The sequence below is a fragment of the Phaethon lepturus genome, unplaced genomic scaffold, assembly GCF_000687285.1.
Source record: "Phaethon lepturus isolate BGI_N335 unplaced genomic scaffold, ASM68728v1 scaffold7178, whole genome shotgun sequence".
Classification (NCBI taxonomy): Eukaryota; Metazoa; Chordata; class Aves; order Phaethontiformes; family Phaethontidae; genus Phaethon; species Phaethon lepturus.
In genome coordinates, this window is record NW_010556860.1 from 98,919 (window position 1) to 113,696 (window position 14,778).

Sequence of the window (14,778 nt, forward strand, 5' to 3'; positions counted from 1 at the left end):
TCCATAGATGGTACCTTGAGGCATTTCCTGGCCTTAGATAAGTCCTCATTTGAAATATTTTCCCTTTAATCTTTTCGCACTGACTTTAAACGTTTCCCTCTTCCACGGCGGGTTGTTAAGCAGCTCCTGGTGCCGCCTGCCGCAGAGGGGCTCTGACACTGCAAGGGTATTTTCTTTGACGAACTGTAACAAAACCTGAGTGTGAGGCCTCATTGTCTTTGGCCTTCATAATGGGATTGCTCATTAAATGGAAGGTAAACATATTAAGAATGAGAATTTTCATCCGATCGCTCCATTTAGAAAAGGACAGGCGTTCCTTGCAAAGTCAAATAGCGTGGCAAGGTTATCCGTCACAGGGATTTCACAGTAGAGCTGTCAGCGTTCGGAGATGACCTGTTTACCAACAAGTACTGCTGCCGCTGTCGTTGGGCTTTTCCTGAAGCAGAGGAGAAAACTGAAGAATGACAGGAACACGTGCAGTATCTGTGGCCCGGTACACTCAAAAAATGTTGATACAGCAGAGACGACCACTGTTTTCAGACGCACTTGCAGCTGCGTCATTTGTTTACGCAAGAAAAGAAGTGGAAAGTTCAGTGGCGAAGGTGCCAGAACTGCACAATCATTTAAATACTGTAGGGGCTGATCTTGCAAACGCTTCTGAGCTTGGTGCTTATTACCACGAATACCCTCACTAAAATTAATGGAAGTACTCAAGCAGATAAAGCTTTTAATGCCTTAAATTGCCTGAGTCTTGAGGTCCACAGGTGCATAAATGTAGATCATTACGCCCACATGGAGTCCCCTGACTTCCCAAAAAAACCTCTATTTAGGTGAAATCATCTGCCCACACTGTTCCTTTTTTAAAGATTAGAGATGCAGTTTGTGGAATAACATACCACATAATTTCTCCAAACTTCAACAAGAAATTATTTCCTTCTTATTCAGACAGATAAGGAGAAACTGACATAAAGATAAAATTTAATTAGGTTTGACAGAAATATGGATACAGCCATCTTTCAGAAATTTTTTTGTAACCGTAAGAAAACCCTACTTTTATATAGTCATAAAATCCTCAACTACAATTTGCAAATAATAATTAATTTTATAAAGGTTTTTCTGCTTTTCATTTGGAATCTGCACAGTGTTTTAGACATCTTGATGGTCACTCTCACCAAATATTTGTCCTCCAAGTTCCACTTTACATGGAGACCAAGGATCCAAAGACTAAAGACCACAAAATTCATACTGATGTCGCAATGTGACACTGTTTCATACATATGCCCCTGCTCTTTCTCTACCTTCCTCCTCTTTCAGTGTTTATGCAAAGCTTGCAGAAGTTTCAAAGTAACTAAACACACAAAAGCTCAGAGAGATGGTAAGGTGCTAGATCTGATCTTACCGTATCCAGAGTTCCTAGAAGAAATGCAAGTAAAGATGAACTCAAACACAGTTTCTAAGACTCAGTTCCATCATTAAAGCATCCCTTAAAATTGTCCATATGATATTGTTCTGATTAATTGCAACAGAAATTATTATGAATACTGTATTTGGTTAATGGGTTTGTATCCATTTATTTTAAGAAATTTTCTTTTCATCAATTAAATTAGAACTACTTTGAAGATTGCATGTAATATTGGATCTGGTAATAGTTCACCACCCGGAAAGCTAATTACCATGCCTATTGCCTGTTGGATATTTAATTCTGCTCTTACATTGGACACAATATATTGGTACATTTTAAAGTTGATATTGGATTCTCTTTGGATCCAGATTTTCTGCTGGTTTCTGTAATGTACGCCAGACCAGTCCTTGAATGGACTATCTGTACCAAACTCCACACAGTACAATGTAAACATAAAGCTTACTGTCAATTACTGAAAGAACTCCTTTTCTCAAAAATCACAACTGCAAAATGAATGCAACCTGTCACACCAAATTAAATGCACAACAAATGCGTAAGAAGCCTGCTTTCACCTACGCATAAAATATACATGCTCCCAATGGGCTGCTGAGTCTCTGTTGACTTGCAGCTAGGGAGAAAGTGTGGGCCCGTCTAAGTCCTGACTCCAATGGCAGAGAAACCAGCTAACAACTCTGGAAATTAAGCTACCCGGTAGACTACAAAATATTAAAAAACCAGCTAATTTTCTCAGGCCACTAAGACACAGGGGTCATTCCAGGTTTGTTGAAATAGTGCTCGCCATGCTGTTTACTGTAGGGACAGGAGACTTCTATTGTTGAACTCCTTTTCAACTCCTGTGAAAAAAATTATGTAACTTCACAGTTTTTGCCCATAGATGAGAAAACTTGTGTTTGTAGGTACGACATACACAGTATGTATGAATATGCATGACTGGCAAGTAACGTATATTGTAAAATCTTTGAGGCAAGAACACCACTTATGTTTTGCACTATTTTACAGTATCAAAGTTCTACAAGTAACAATAATAATCACGAAAATCTCTACAAACAGCTGACAATTTTTTGATATTGTTGAAAAGAGCTGGACATGCATTCTTTTTCTCGAAAGTGAAAGAGCTGCCTATGAAGAATGTGTAACAACTATGTTCATTTTCAATACAAATGAGAGTTAGTGGGGTAATTGTGGTTCTAATGCTGTGCCAATGTTTGAAGAGGGCTGTATTGAGTCTGGCTGAGATGCAGTTAATTTTCCCCACAGCAGCCCTCACCGTGCTGTGCTGTGTACTGGTAGCTAGAAAGGTGTTGATCACACACCAGTGTTTTGGCCGTAGCTGAGCAGTGCTGGCACAGCATCGAGGCCATCTCTCCAACATCCCCCCTCACCAGTAGGCTGGGGGTGGGCAAGACCTTGGGAGGGGACACAGCCAGGACAGCTGACCCAAACTGGCCAAAGGGACATTCCATACCATGTGTCGTCAGCTCAGCAATAAATGTTAAGAGAAAGGAGGAGGAAGGGGTCATTTTTTTTTTAATGTTTGTCTTCCAGAGCAACCGCTATGTGTACTGAAGCCCTGCTTCCCGGGAAGTGGCTGAACATCACCTGCTGATGGGAAGTAGAGAATAAATCTTTTGTTTTCCTTTGCTTCCACAGTGTCCTTTGCTTTTGCTTTATTAAACTGCCTTTATCTTGACCCACATGGGTTTTTTTCCATTTTTATTCCCCGCCCTGTCCTGCTGTGGAGGAGAGTGATAGAGCAGCGTGGTGGCACCTGGTGTCCAGCCAAGGTCAACCCACTCCAAGGGCAAATGGACTGACTGCATGTCAGTTAATACAGCATCAATCCCAGGCAAAAAAACCAACCAAACAGGAAAAAAAAGTAAAAATTAAAAGATTATATTGGATTTAATTAGTAGAGAACTAAAAGTTAGGAATTTAATTAGGAATTCAACATGATACTATGGACGGTGTATTTTGTCAGAGAAATACTGATTCATTCTCTGAGATTACTTTAAATTTGGTAGCTGGCAAAGGAAATCATGTTTATATAACACCATATTTCAACTTGGGAAAGCATCTTACTTGATACTTTACAGCATTCTGACTGAAAAAATTAAGAAATCATCCTAGATTGGTGCTCTGCCATATTCATCAATGATTTCATGAAGTGCTACCTGATGAGAAAGACAGATACTAGGTAGACTGCTTGGTCCCCCCCACTAAAAGGGGAAAATTCAGACAAAATACATGTTAATATAGCCACATGGAAATTCAGGCATTTAGGGACAAGAAGGAAGTAATACTTCTAAAACAAGGAGGAAGAATTATGGAAAATTTTTACTTTAAAAAGGACAGAAGGTCAGCAGAGACAAGCAACTTAGCATGAATTCTCAGTGCACAATGTTTTGGCAAACCGGGCTTACAGCAGCCTGTACTTGATAAACCAAAGACCAGCTAATATACAGAGAAGGTGTCTTTACCTCTCTATACAGCATGATCAGATCAGTGGTGGAGTAGCGTTCACTTACCTGATGTCCATTCTTTTAAATTTAGAGGCATGGGAAAAAATAGCTGTGAAGCTCGCTGGTGTTGCATTTATCTGTTCTTTCATCACATGCCTTTTTGGAAGATGTATATTACATATTTTTGAGGACTGATGCAAGGTTGGCTGTTCAAAATGATGGGACGTCTAGTCTTAAGATGTATAAACGCTGAAAGCTGGTGAACAAACTGGTCATCCTAAACTGGCTACTTTTGTATCTTAGTGTCTACTGGACTGCCTCTGCAAAAAGCTCCTTCTGAAATATCTCCCAGTGTATGCTGTCCATTGTCTAAATTTACAGTAAGGTTTCCAAGGGAGACTGGAATGGAAATTTAGGTGCATCAAAATTTAGTTTGCACAAATAGTATAACCACCACGATATCTGTTGAAGATAGCCTTACAAAAATTCCTTGCTCTGAGACACTTGATAACATCCTATAATGCAATGCCGTGTAAAGAGACATAGCCAAGGTAACTCCTAGCGTCCAGTACAGAACAGTCATGCAGGGATAGCTGGTTTTGGAAAGGAGAAAATACACATGAGCATATTATTGTACCCATACTAATTGCTCTCATGAGAAATTAATTACAATGGGCATAATGCTAAAATGATGCGGCTACAGTGCCGCTTAGCTGCGCTAGAGCCAGCTCCTTTGCATCCAGCTTGGTTAACAGAATAATGTGTTACAGGCTGTACACTTCACTTAGAGGAAATGTTACTGATTTTCCCTTCATCCCCAACCCCCAATATTCATGTTGATTACAGGAGATATTATCATGCTATTATAAAAATGAGGAACGAATACAAAATTAAATGTGGTAATTCATGAACGTGAAAAGGATGCCTACAGGAATAATTTTGAGCAAGTTTTGCCTTGTGCTCTGGGGCACAAGACAGGTCCACAGTTCTGAGCTCAAGCTCAAAGGTCTGTTGAGAAACAGATCATATCAGCTGTGCATGTCATAGTAGTAATGCAGAAATATGAATTTTGATACAGCTCATAATCTAATTTGTTGAGATACAGGTCAAGTTTGACCATCTACCATATAGGCAAAGGCACAGCATACCACCAATGGTAACGCCAGGAACAAACATTCATTATTTGGTATTCCATACCAAGAAAAAACTAATACTTATTGTATAGAAGAGCTTAGAATTCATTTACTGCATCTTTTGGTGAGCATATGTTAGAAAAATACACATCTTTCAAAGAAAGCTATATAAAAAGCAACATGCCATATGTGGATAGGGAAAAGAGTATTCCTAGCAAAACCACAGAACAACCTTAACTTTAAAATCAATTCCTCATGATTTATATTATTATTTTATACAATATTAGAATGTTAATAGTAAAAAAATATTCTATTCCATTGTTGCTAAATCTCTAGTGTATAATTATGAAGCCATGAATGCTAACCTTTGGCTTCCAGTGTAAGACTGTAAGGCATTTAGATGTGAAAAAACATTTTTTGTAACTTATAGTAACAGGACTTATCATCATAAGTTATACCATGAAATCAGGAAATGTTTCTACAATTGACTGCGTGCCCACTGAGAAGTTCTTGCTGAATAAAACTCTGTTCAAGTAGACCTGTAGTATCTACTCAAGCAGCAAAGCAGTACACATCATAGCTTTGCAAGAAATAATCTGATATGACAGAGTATGTTATAAAAATATACCTCTGCAAAAATTCAACAAAATGCTTTAATTTTACTAAATCCTGAAAGGATGTAAAACCACCAGAAATGGGCTATTATTTCTGGTTATCTTATGAGAGGAAAGAGCAAACACAACTGGGATACAGGCACTGCATTCTGTCTAACAGAGAGAAGATTTTCAAGATAGAAGATTCTATGCTCTAGAGGGTACAGAAGTCTGAGGGGTGAAAAGAAGGAACACCATCATAGATCATTTCTAAAACATACTGAATTCAGGGGAAAAAACAACCCAAACTTCACAAAGTGAAAAACTCAGGCTCTCCATTCTGTTTTCATTCTAAAGCCGGCATCAACCTCCTCAAAACTTACCATGACCCTATCACTTGGATTTATCTCACACACACACAGAGTAGGAGATTTTGGTGACCCAATTCCCAGTGTAAGTAAGTCCCAAAGAGACTTGGCATGTTGAAAGTTATGTCTTAGAGAGGCAGGCATAGTACAACTCTTTATTAAGAATCTGAGATTTTGATTATCTGCTGCTGTATTCACAGAACTGATTTCTTAATCTGTATAACTTTGCAGATACTACACTTGGATCGTTATATGCAGTTTGAAGCTTCTCCATGTTGCTGAATGGGAACAATTTTGGAGGAAATGCACAGAAGTGGTTGAAAAGGTTCATTCATTCATTCATTTAAAAAAAAAAATTAGAAAGGTCTATGAGGAGAGGACAAAATCCAAAATTCCATATCCAAACGTGCATGTAGAAAAAGGGGTTCTGAAGGAGATAGAAGACATAATCAAAAACAAAAGGATTCACATTTCTAAAAGTAAAAACATATATTGTTAGATTAGCCAGACTAATGTCTTTCCAACCATTAAATTCCTCTATATTGTGCTACATTTAATTGCACCCATTGTCTAAGAATTAATATTAGCTAATAGACTTGTTATCTTCTCTATTAGTGCTCATTATGCTAAGCTACACTGCTGTATTGGACAGCTGCCATTCCTATTCTATTTAAATTTTGTATACTAAATATATTTAATCCGTTCATTGCTGCCAAACACAAACAAAAGGAAAGAACTCTGGGAAAGAAAACTGAGTTTAAATATCTAAATGAACACAATCCATTTAGTAAAGTATTATCAAATAACAAAGAATAATCCTAATTTGACAAAGGAGAAGAGCAGGTGGGATAGATCTTTTATATCATAAATATCTATCAAACTAAGATTATGCTAAATCAATTTTTAAAGGATTTATCCTTTAAAGGATTTTAAAGGATCAAGTTTAGTATGTGCCCCATATTTCACTAGATGTTTAAATGTTTACGTCAAGAAAGTGTTGTTGCAATGATGACAAGACTGAGTTATTATAAGGAGGTATTTTGAAATGGGACTATGACAACCAACTAGAAGTCAATGTACATCTTGCTGTTCTAGCATAAATTTTCTTGTAAAGTTTTTATTAGTTTCTCAGAAGTATGAGTTGTTATGCTATTAATTCATTTTGGTTATATTTTTTTTAATTACTTTATGTATTCTGCCATTGACTTGATATCTTGTCATAACTTCAGTCTCTGGCTTATGTTGAAACTCCAGTGATGACACTGAGCTGTATTCAAAATAAATTTAAAAAACCCCAGTGTAATAGTCTGATTCTTCACTTCACCCTGTATTCAAAATAAATTAATAAAAATCAGTATATTAGTCTCATTCTTCACTTCACCATAGAACAACTCTTGATGACAGTAAACCAAATATAAAGCACCTCTAGAGTCCTCTCCAGAATAATCAACTGTAAATGTGTAGCATTTGTTGCTACAACCACTTGGAGGATATCACTTGAGGAAAGTGGTAGAGAAACTGGGCTCATTTATACCCAGCATTGATCATGTACAGACAAAGACAGCTAGACCTAGCCCACTGCTAAGGACAGCAGGGTCTTGGCTTGATTCTTGGCTAAACTGTGAGCCATGATGTAACCTGGCCCATGCTAAAACCAGCACAAAGTGCAGTGAATAAGCACACAACCTTGCCAGGCAACTCAGCTCTCCGCAGCAAGGGACGCGGTATTTCGTTAAGACGGTTCACTTCTTGACAATGTCATTTTTATTAGTTTACAAGTTCCTCATACTGAGACTGTCTGAACAAGCAGAGAAAGAATGAGCATCAACGTATGAGTAACCTAGCAGCACTCCTGGGGGCTGCACAGTCACCTGGTGGTTGCCACTACAAAGGGAGTAACAGAAGGATGGTAACCCATGGCTTTAGCTATTCAGAAGCTTTTGACCCTGTCAAACCAAACGTCATGCAATGGACTGACTGCAATTTTTTCCAATATACAAAGAGGAACAAGAGTGTCAAAGATGAAGCACTAGAAGCCAAGAGCATATCTGTTTCGTATGTGTAACTTACTGAAACTGATGACTGAAGAAAAGAAAAAAAGAGATATTTGAAACTTAACATTTTTTTTTATTATTTTTGAAAACTAAATATAATTAATGCTAAATCTTTGGTAGAATAAATAGATTTTTTTGTCAATAATCAATTTTTAAATTTTGGTTAAATAAACCACAATTTTAGTTTAAACTTGACAAAAAGCATCAATAACCATTTCAAGAGAATAACCATGCAAATGGATAGTGAAAAAGACAAGCTAGTTGAGTGTGTGTACCTCAGTGTCTTAGCACCAATGTCCTACCATAGTAAAAAGCTTGATTATGAATTCACCATACCAATGATGACCTGGAACTGTAGTTTGAAGGCTTTTCAGTAGAGATAAGGGCCTCCAGATACCAAATTCAGCCTAATAAAGTGACTTTCTGGTGACTCCTCTATCCTCTATCCCACTATCTACAAAGGGTGATAAGGAGGACTGAACTCTTGAGTTGAGCGTGCCAAGCAGAGATCTGAAGTCTGGAGCAAATCTGGGCATTATCCCCGCTGTTTCTCGGTGCACAAGACATGAAAACCATGCTTTGCATAATCACAGGAAAAAAATAACACACTTTGCTCACTATTGGCTTTTATGTGAAATCAGACGTGATGGTAACCAAGACATTTGGGATGACAGATTTGAGTTCAGATGACGCTCTATGTATATAGATACACATAACTACCCCCTCCCTGTCCTTCTCTCCAGTTCCCACACATAAGGTTTTCCTATTTTGCTCTTGCACAGTAAGTGCCCAGCTTTAACGTCTTAGCAAATAAATAGACGAGGAGACATAGATGATTGTCATTGGCCCTCTAGTGCTTTTATACTACTGTGTTGGTAAATTCACAAGCTTGTAGAAATGCTTCAGGTTTTCTCTTTAAACTTGTTGTCCATCCATTAGTCCAGGTTCAATTAAACTGAACGGTACTTTCAAAAATCTATGATCAGGAAGCTTGTTCAAAAGTGCTTTCAGAAAGAACGACAACAGTCACTGTTTTCCCCTGGGAGCCCAAGTTCTCCAAGAAGCACAAAACCAGACAACCAGCAACCAAGGAAAAGATTCCCTAATTTGATCTGCAAGGTTTATAACGAATCAACAAGATGGTAGGGTGGGTTTTTTGGCAACTTTTTTTTTTAGTTATTAAGATGTTATTTTAAACACTGAAATGGCAAGAGTTTGCCTATTATTCCATATATAAATATCTTCAGCATACTGAGTAACAACTAGTAGCTGAAAGACCTAGGATGTCAGACACCGAACACTCCTGAACAGGTTCCACAGAATATGCAGCTACATTTATGAAACTGTCCAGTCCTTTTACAATCAGTTATGTTTACTCTTAATTCTAGCAAAATCATCCACCATCGAAATTCCTGGGACTCCTTCCTTTTTCCTAATTTCACCTGCAGTTTTCAAAACCACTGAATGCCCTCCAAACCATGATAACCTTCACTTCCCCCGCAGTGGTGTGAGGGCAGATTTGTGTAGCAGAAATAGCAAATAAAGAAGGAAGAGAAAAAAAGGAGACCTTTCTTAAGTTAGCGTTTTTGCTTGTTGCTGTTCTCCAATACTTTTAGGGATGTATGAGCACAGCCTAGTCCCTGCAGATCATGTCCTTTTCACAGAATTTGGTATTGCCCAAGTAAGCTGGGTTGCTTTGAAATGTTTCCACTCCCCTCACAGCTCTGCTGCAAGACCCGTCACAGTAAGAAACATTCAAATAAGTAAAACATGACTTCCCAACAGTTTAAATTATGCAAAATGCTAACAATATTCTAAATAGAAGAAAACTGTTTCTTTAATGCTCCTTTCTGACAGTTCCCCACAACTGCATCCATTTCAAAGGCTTCTGCTCCCCACACAGAATTAAATAGCTGATACAAATGTCGTTTGAACAAGAGCTGCCATCAGTGGGATAGGAACACAAGCAGCCTGGGGGCTGGTATCAAACAGTCCCCCAAAAGAAAGATTAAGAAGCAACCAAGGACATCTAAAGAGAGAAATCTAGGCTGAGAACTACTTGAGGAATTATCTTGAGAGAGATTTCTTCCAGAAAATGTATCAGACATGGTTTACACTATAAAGCAGCTTCTACCAGTGCAGCCGAGGGCATACATGTATTCTAGTCTAGTTTCAGTCCCGACAGCCTGACCTTCTGCAAGTAAAGTAATAGCAATCCTTGGAGTTACTTGGGCCTTTGATTGACACTTCTCTACTGTGGCAGTCTGTGTAGGTGTCTGTCAGCACAAACGTCTCTAACATCAATGTGACAGTGCCATTGTCTCTGCATCACTGCCTCTGCTGCCCAAGGATTACATGACTATATATTCATAAGCTTTTGTCACTGTGTCTTGGAAATGCTCCTTCTTTGCCTAGGTTATCAATACAAGTGGATGCTAGTGCCCTAGATAAGGAAAAGGATCCTGGATTTTTTTTCAGCCTGAGGGTAAAAAAAAAAAGCACAGAAGTCCAGCTGCCAGAAATTAGAAGGAATACAGATATGCCTTTGGACTTTTTCAATTTTTTTCAATTTCCATTGGAAAAAAGACACAAAATCTAATGGAAGATGCTCTTCATCACATGGGGAAAGCACTGCTCTGAAGCAAGAAGACAAAGGACATAAATAAAACACAGTGCTGCCACATGTGGGTACTGTGTAGAGCTTAATGCCATTTTGCACAGGGACTCAGTACCATTCCAGGAACGCAGAAGACTCTTGCAGTGTCCAGAGAAAAAGTCCCAAATACCACATGGCATAGCAAAGTTCATAGGGAAAGGCAACAAAGGAGATGCAGAGCCCACAAGACCCATGAACTCCTTCAGACTCAACAAAACCATGGAGAAAGACAGAAAAGGAAACCAGTAATTTACAACTCTTTGTACCACAAGCATTAAAAAATAAAAGAAGGAAAAACATTCTTTTTTGCCTCAGCATTTCACTCCCAATGCCCCATCATAATCTCCAAACACTTCTCTCGCCCCTGTAAATGCCAGGGAACAAAGACACTGTTTCAAGGTAGCCAGTTTGTTTCTGGGGCACGTATGTGGTAAAAGAAAGTACACAGGGTGACAAATTGTTAATCAATCACAACCTACAAAGAAGAGTGTGCCAAAAACATTGTGTCCCCGCAAAACTGTCTCTGAATTCTAGTATGTGTTGGTGTTTGTTGCAGCTTGTTTTGGGTTTTTTTTAAGCAATAAAGTCAACGAAAAAAGTCTGGATCCCAAAGAAAATATTTTATCAGAGGCATTTAATGTAGTCAAAAGTAAAAATGCTTACAACCAAAGGAAACAAATAAAAATGTATATGGAACAGTACTGATTCAAGTTAATTCAAGTGTGGTGAAAATATCAAACCATATCTGGAAAGAATTCAGCAACTGGAGACTTGGACTATGCCACATTGTAAACATACTAATGAAGACTCATGAAAAGCAGTGATTATATGCAAAAATACATATTTTTGTATTCAAGATCAAAAGTTCGAGTACAAAGGAAGCTGCTTGCATGCTGCACCTTGGTTCAATAATCAGGTAGAAATTACTGAATGTTGTAAGTACAAAACATCAGCAACAGTTCCTATGTATAGAGACTGAGATTCATTTTAGCTTTGGTATACCAGTGCACATTTATTTAAATTTTCATGGGGTAATGACTGTTTTGTTCTCTCACTTTTTTTTTTTTTTTAAAGAAAATAAATTTTGTCTCAACATGGGAAGGAAGCAAAGCAAAGACTTTCCTCTTGTTCAGATGACGGTAGAGTAGGTGCTGGCCCAGACTTTTGTGCCCTGCAATGTGTTCATGCTCTAGTGAGGAAAGTCATGTGCCACAGTCAGTATGTATTTGCCTTTCTTTGCTACTGTGCTCCAGCAGGTCACCTCTCTGAAGAAGCGAGTGGCACATGTGAACTTTAGTAGTTCTGAGGTGGCTTGCAACAACAGCAGCAGTATTTGGTGAGTTAGATTATTTGGCTTAGTTTTGTGATATTTCTGCTGCCTGTATAATTTTATTCAGTATTTCCAAACCAAATTGTGTCTGCTCAAAGAGTAAATAATTCTTTGTCGTCTCTTTTTCAGTTTCATGAGGCAAAGATCAGTCTTGGCTCAGAAGACTTGCCATTGGGATAGTAATGGCACTGAATACTCCTGCTCGGCCTTACAACTTGTTGTTAGTGGATGATAACTATGCTTACTCTGGATTTTCTGATGCCAGACTAACTACCATTGTCCAATCCTAGGCAGGACAGCAAGGATGTCTTCATCATCAAACCAGTTCTTGCTGGTCTCACAGCTGACTGCATTGCAGGGATAGGAAGAGCACGATGCATTGTTGCAGGAATGATATTCCCCCATACAAAAGTTCTGCAACAGCCAACAAGTAGCTGCATTTATTCACACCTGCTACTGAATATTAATGGACTCACAACTTACTACGGCACTGGAAGCAACTGCTCTGTATCATCTGCCTGTATCATTTGGTGACTGTCATTTACTGTCTTCATGATGCAGCCCTCAAATGATATAATTTCCAGTGTAGCACCCTTGGTTGCTCTGGTAGTTGCTTTGAATGAAGGAATATAAAAGGATTGGTGACACATACTTTAAAACAATGTATCTCAGCTCATTTTTCCCAAATAGAAGCTTCTGCTGAGGAAGTAGCAAAGAGACCGAAAGTCAGTTTGAGAAACAGTGGTTAGGAAAAAAGTTGGAGATTGTGGCTAGATGCTTAAACAAAACACATAAAGGAGAAGGTGGAAAAATTAAATATTTGGGAGTTTGATCTTCATCACCTACCATACCCCGAGAGCAGCTCTGATACAGCATGGCACAATGCTGTATACCTGAAGGTAATATTAGGACAGTAGTGTGCCTGCATACTGCTACAATTAGTTTCTGCCACTGCAAAATGTTGTGGTGAGAAAGGGTTGCCTTAGAAAAAGGTTACAATATGAAAGAAATCCAGCATCATAACAAAGTTAGAAGTTGTGCACTACCAGAAATTTTACTAGTGCAATGTTTTAGTGCACTGATGAATACTTGCAGGTGGCAGTGCTTGGACTTTGTATCTACACTGGATTAAAAATAAAGTAAGGAGGATGTATCTCTTGAAATCCTAGAAGAATAAATATGAGGTATCCAGTTATTATGCAACATGATGCAATATATAACCTGAAGTAGCACAAAAAATGTTTATCACAAAATAAAATACTTTTAAAAAGTATGTTAGCATGTTTGAGTCCTACTGAGTTCAAAGTCTATTGACTTATTGGCTGTTCAGGAATATAAATCCGGACTTTAATATAGCTTAATGACAAGGAAATACTATGATATATTCTACGGAGTGTACTAAGATACCACAATGCCAGTAACATATGAAGGTAAATCCTAGATTTACAATGGCAGTTTCTAAACACATTGTTGCAATTGTCACTCAAGAGACTGTACAATTCCCAAATTTAAAGTAATTGAGAAATAATTCTGGATCACAGCTTTTACCCAGTTATTTCTTGTACAAGAAACTCACCTGGGTTACAAGATTCCTGTTATAAATATGTACAGAATAAATAGCACTATATTAAGCTGTAGTACAAATATTTAGCTTGTTGCTTCATGGTTCATGGATAGCTTAATGATGGAAAATATGCTTCTTTTGTGTTTCATTAACCTTCTCATTGCCTTGATCATAAGCCAACTCCTCTAAAAATGAAGGGATAGAAAACTGTGAGGTAAAAAAAATGAAATTCAATGATCACTACAGTTTAGTCACATACCCATATCAAATTCAGAACTGATGAACAAATGCCAGTTATATATGTCACTTTACAAGAGGATTAATCAAAACATTTGTACCTTGCAATTGTGTGAGTTGGCATGCATAAACCTGTTGTGAGGAAAAATATGTCAAGAATGTACTTGGAATTGTAAAATGAAAGTATTAGAAGTGTGCTTCTCATCCTTCTGAAAGATGCCTAAATTATCAGGAGCAAAAGGTCTCTAAGCACGAACTGCAACATTCGTCTGCGTTTCAAAGCATCATGACACTGAATGCCTTTAAGGGCTAAATTCAGTGCTGTGATCCAGTGAGAATCTGGAAACCCTCAGATCCCACTCCTCAAAGGTAGTAAGATACAATACTTAGAAGCGATGACATTTTAATACACAGAAAAGCTGCTGTTGACCCTAAAGTGATTGCTGCCTGCCCTAGGGCACAGGCAAACTTAAACTCATATTTTGGGATACGACTAGAAAATGCTTCTCCGACAGAATCAGAAAGCAAAATCAAAATGTGCTTGTTCTGCAGCCTCTTGGGGATCCCGAATAAATCCACCCAGATCATGATGACAGAAAATAAGTAATATGTATCTCTCTAGTCTGCCACAGTTTCGTTCCAGATGGATGGAAGGAGGAAAGAGGAGGAGACTCTATCAATCATCATTCTCTATATAGCTCTAGTACCTATGCCATCTTCTTAGAGAGCTCATTTCAGAGGGCTTTCATGCCGGAGATTTGTGTATAAGAAAAGTTAGGTAACAAAAAATTCATCAAGACTAGGCAACCACACCCAAATCTGGTTAGGTTTGTATGTGTTAAAATAATTCTTCCCCAAACTGACCTTTTAACTATTTCATCAGCCCAAAATGGCTTCCTAAAAGAAGTACTTCTTGTACTGCTGGGTTGGAGACAACACGTAACAGTGTGATGGCTTAATT